This window comes from Stegastes partitus, unplaced genomic scaffold, assembly GCF_000690725.1.
Source record: "Stegastes partitus isolate 25-593 unplaced genomic scaffold, Stegastes_partitus-1.0.2 Scaffold1208, whole genome shotgun sequence".
NCBI classification, from domain to species: domain Eukaryota; kingdom Metazoa; phylum Chordata; class Actinopteri; family Pomacentridae; genus Stegastes; species Stegastes partitus.
In genome coordinates this window covers 163,176-168,517 of record NW_007578939.1, presented here as the reverse complement: position 1 = coordinate 168,517, position 5,342 = coordinate 163,176, and the positions used below count along the sequence as shown (strand labels likewise).

Genomic DNA, 5,342 nt, shown 5'->3' with positions numbered 1-5,342 from the left:
TGTGTGTGTACAATAACAAATCTTTATTCGGACCACAAGCAGAAACAACAGGATGTGATGATTGGTTCTACCAGCATTCCCCGAGACACCTGATTGGACGACACGAGTCACCAGTTAAAGAGTAAACGAGTGTAAAACAATTAACACGCCGATGACATCAGAGGATCATAAAGCTTTAACATGTGAGGAACCGGACTCATTCCACTGGTTGCTGGTGCTGGTTCTGGTTTCTATGACTCGTGGTTCTTTATGTGCTGTTCAGGAGACCAGCAGACACCTGCAGACACTCAGCGCCACCTGGTCACAGGAAGGTCCTGGTTCTACTCAATGCTTCCTGCTGAGGTCCTGGTGGGAGGCGGTCCACTAACCCTGGGATGGACCCTACACGACTGCATCAGACTGAATCATGGTTCTGTTGGATCTGCTGATGACGTTTGATTTGTTCTAATAACGACTAAAAAGAACCTTTTTAAAAAACAGGGAAACAAGATGAAGGATGGTCGTAGAGACGCTGAGCAGCAGTTATTCTGCCACAGGCTCTGGTTCTGGTTCTGCTTCTGGTTCTGGTTCTGTCTTTACTGTATAAGACATTTAAACCATCTGATGAAGCTTCACTACATGAGACGCCATCAGAGGTGAGACTGGACAACACAGCAACCTGCCGAGGCCACGGCTCCAGCCCCGGGGGCAGTTAGTGCACACAGTGGGGCAGTTAAATAATGACCGGGGCAGTTATCAGTGGAGCTGCAGCCTGAGCTACGCACTACACAGGGTAGGGGCAGTAAACAGGGGTAGGGGCCAGTGGCGTAGCCGTCATTTTAAAAGTGGGGGCAAACTGTTCAGAGGTCTACTGAGTGATTTATCGTCCTCTCACATTCAGCTGCTCCTCTCCTCAGCAGCTAAACAACCACATAACCACAAACAGCACAGCACCAAGGAACCAGCTTCATTTTTTTTAAACAATATTAATAAATGATATACTGTCAAAGTCAGAATCTAAGATCTGAAGCTGCCAGCTGTGGTTGAGTTGACATAGAAGGACCCGGGGCGTCTCCACGGTGCATGGCCAGATAATGAAGTGCCAGATGAAAACATTGAACACCAGAAGTTCTGTAAAACACCATTCCTGTTTAAAATGATCAGCACCAGAGCACATGTTCTGTTCAGAAATGAAGGAGGAGTGGGTTTATAATCAGCTAGCTTAGCTAACTGCATTGACATTTAGCTAGCTAAGCTAGCGAGTTAACCTAGCTAACTTAGGATGACAAAGTCCTCTTCAGAGTCTTTTAGCCAAAGTCCTGGGCAATTATATCCCATATAAAATATCTTTGTATTAGCTAAACATTATCACCATGTAGCAGCATTACTCAACTTACACGGTTTGATGGGAAGAAACTGTCCAGAGTTTTCTGCTTCTTGGTTTGTTTAGCGGACATGTTTAAAGCTAAACGTCACACTGCGGCTGTTTGGCGCCGTTTAGCGCCGTCTACTAATGATGCGTTTAAAGGCGGCTCGGAAAAACGTGTCTCCACATGTTAAAAATGAATTAAGTGGTTGTAATGGCTGTAAAAAAAAAAAAGTGCGGGGGACGGAGGGCACAGATACGGGAAGTGCGGGGGACATGTCCCCCGTGTACCCCGCGTCCGCTACGCCCATGGTAGGGGCAGTAAACGGGGGTAAGGGCACTAAACAGGGGTAGGGGCAGTAAACAGTCCCTTAAAGTTTTAATCTGCTCAGTTAAAAACAAACAGGGACCTCCAGCATGAGTCCCCTGTTATTATTATTATTATTGTTGTTGTTGTTGTTGTTGTTGTTATTTTCATTACTATTGTTGTTGTTATAACATCTACCAGCTGTACATTCCCATTGCTTCATATGAAATGAACACACAGCTAAATGAAGCTCTGTGGTTCTGTTGGGTTCAGGAGAGGCGGCCTCTGACTCTGACCCGTCCCATGAGGTTCTGTTTGGCTGCTGTCGCTGATGCTTTCACACTTCCTGACACGTTCCTTTCTTTTCTGCTCTGATGATGACGTTTGATGAACCAGAAAATAAAGGTTCGGGTTGTGTTTAAAGCAGAACATATAAACGACGAAGCTGATCTGGTTCCTGTGGATGTGGACCCAGAACCAAGCAGACCCGCAGCTGAACGACTGGATGGAGGCTTCAGTGACACACTTCCACTGAGGTCCAGCTCCAGCAGCATCCCTCCCTCTGCTGCTCTGCATCACTCACTGAACCTCCTCTCTGCAGTGCACAGTCATGGGTCCTACGTGCGCATGCGCACCATCACATCCTGCTGATCAATAAATCTGGCCCGGACTGACCCAAGTTATGAATTAAAGATCATTACAGTGACACAACCCTCATCGGTCCTGGTCTAGATGATCATAAGACCTGGTTCTGACCAAACATCTCGGACACGGATCAATAAGTTCGGTCCAACGCATCGCTGCGGGACACACACCCACTGAACGGTCTGTGCGGTCCGGGCCAGCCTCGGCCCGGATCAGGCCTACCTGGCGCACCGTCCGCTCCTTTTCCGCCTTTTGGGAATCTTCATCTGGGATTTTATTTCGGCACAAAACGTCCTGGTCCAGAAAACCCACCGTTCCTCTGAAGGGGGGCCGGGCTTTGGGCCTCACGCTCCCGCAGGACTAAACCACCATCTATGTCTCCTCCAACAGTCCCGGTATCACAGCAGACCAGGTCCGAGCCGAGCGGGTCCAGGACGCACCGAGTCAGACAGACGGACAGACAGACAGGTGGACCTCTCCTCAGAGGCTGCGCGTCCAGGAACACCCCGCTGCCTCCGGTCCCGGTCCTCCTGCGGTTCTCCGCCGCTGCAGCTGAACGGGAGGATGCGGACTGAGCCTGCCCCCCTCCTGCTGCACCGGGATCCGAGCCGGACCAAAGCAGATGTAGAAGGCCGGCTGAGGCTGAGCGACTCGGCTGGTGTCAGGTTCTCCGGCTCCAGCCTGTTTGTCCGCACTGCAGCTCTGCCTCCACAGCGCCAACCAGCGTCAAGCGGCCTCACTGACCACAGCCACCACATCCGGCCTGCGCTTCACAATAAAACTCTCCTCGCCTTCATGAGCAGGTTCATTTGCTGCATTTTCACTACAGCACTCTATTTATAGTCTAACTCTGACTGAGTGTTTCGTAAATGTCTGTTCTCCTGTTTTGTTGATGACAGTGATGTGGTTTTAATTCTGTCTTTAATCAGAGAACACCAGCACCAGACGTTTTCTCTACTTTCTGCCTAAAAATATTTGATTATTTAAAACAGAGAAAAGCGGAATGAGAAATAATAATAAACAATAAGTAGAGTTGTATTTGCCCTGCTGATGCTTTAAATCAGTTTACAAGAAAAGACACATTAAGTCAAAAGTACAGGTAGTTTCATCTTCAAAGTAAAAGCATGTTAGTAGCGTCGCCTCGACACTGGGACTGTCGCTCAGCATGTTTCACACTAAAGTGAGTGATTTACTGCTGGTTTAGATGTTCCAGGCTGTAATCCAGGACATTTCTTTCTCCCTGCCTTCAGGTTTATTCATCCAGCACCCGTTCATGTCAGGGCGACTGACTTTCTGCTTTGGTTTCAGCTTGGGGCTGTTTGGGCGTAAATTACATTATTGCTGATTTGTGCAGCATGTTTCACACACAAGGTGGATGAGGTTTAGGTTTTTGGTTTTTTTTTTTAAAACAAACCCTTTGGACAGTAAAACTCATCAGAATCTGTAATGACAACCACGAGCTGTTTTACTTTCAGTATGAGTTGTTCCCTGTCTGTGGTCTGCTGCTCTGCTCATTCACCGGATCCCTGGAGACTCTAGAACATGCTCAAATGGCTCAAACCACTTTCAGAACTGGAGGCTCTTCATCGTAGCCTCACATCACAGCTCAAAGAGAAACAACGTCCAGTGAGCGATACCTGCAGGAGGAGCTGAATGAAAATGAGAAACACCAGGAGCATCAAGTCAACACCACCAGCACTGTGAGCAGCCGGTCCTCTGCAGCGGTGCTGGACTGAGCTGCAGCCAACAGAACTCAGGTCTGAAACTAAAAACAAACTCAAACAATAATCGGTTGTGTATGATCAGCTAATCACAGACGACCTGCGACCCACCAACCAAACATCCAGGTCATAGACCATCCCTTCACTGCTGCTGGTCAGCAGGACCAACCCAGAGCTGGACCTGGTGATGCTCTGCACAGGCCTGAGCAGCAGGTCCAGCACTCAGCTTGTCTTGTGTTGGACTTACCAGCTGCAGGTAAAACTGGGAACTGGCCATCACAGAAGTGTTCTTTCTCCTTTCCTTCCACCATCTGCATGGTACCATTTTCAAAATCCACTTTCCTACAGTGGGTAACACACAGAACCGCTAAACACGCAGCCTGCTGCACTAACACTTGGCATCAGGTGCTGGAGCAGCCCTGGATTATTTATTCTAATGACAGTGCTCATCTAGTTCACCACAACAAGCCCACTTGTGTTTAGCTTCACCACAGAGGACATACCTGATATCTGGACTTGGAACAACATGTGGCGCTGAGCGACCCAAAGCTCCCCATGGAGCACACATTAGCTAAACTAAAACCCAAACATCACCCACAATGGGATGTTTGGGGTTTGGTTCAGTTTTTTAAACTCAAAACAAAAGCATTTTCCCAACAGACTGCCTTCATAAAATCAGTTTCCACCTCAGACTCAGAATGGAATCATCCATCACAAGAAGCCCGACACCGCGATCAGTCCACTCGTCAGCAAAAAGGTACCGATGACAGCAGGCGCTCTTTGCATTATGCCTGAATGCAGCTGGCCAAACTGACAACAGGCGGTACGGCTCACACCCAGTCAGGTTTACTCTATTTGAATACATTCACAGCTGATGTTTGTAAAACTTCCTGATAACTTAGAAAAGGAGGTTTGATTTGTGATGAAATCTAACGAGCCTGAATGTGTAGCTGGGGCCAGCAGAGGACACGATGATGAAGGCTGTAGTGGGCTGTGCAGCATGGACACAAGCCCACAAGCAAGAAGACAGTCGGCTCATAAAGCAGCTGAGACGTGTTCAGTGAGGTGTGCAGCTCTGCATCCAGCGTGTGAACCCGGCAGTCAGCAGCTCCACTGGCCGATGCTGCTCATCCTGTATGGGCTCAAAAACATGAGAGACGCTGATGTTGCACCAATGAACAACTTCCACAGGAACAACTCTGGTCTCATCAGTCTAACTCTCTCCAATAGCCAGCATCTGTCCACACGTCACAGCCAGCTTCACATCAGAGTTCTGTTGGTGTTCTAATGAACAAATAAGAAGCTCCTGAACCTCTTTGCAATA

General features: G+C 48.3%; 1 protein-coding gene across 1 annotated transcript in view; it reads right to left on the bottom strand.

The window, feature by feature from the left end:
• Nucleotides 1-2,582, bottom strand: part of ttbk1a (tau tubulin kinase 1a) — a 45,152-nt gene extending 42,570 nt beyond the window's left edge. Inside the window, exon 1 of the mRNA XM_008297315.1 lies at nt 2,520-2,582. The gene's annotated coding sequence lies outside the window, so the exon portion shown is untranslated. The remainder of the gene's footprint in view (nt 1-2,519) is intronic.
• Nucleotides 2,583-5,342: the final 2,760 nt, after the last annotated feature.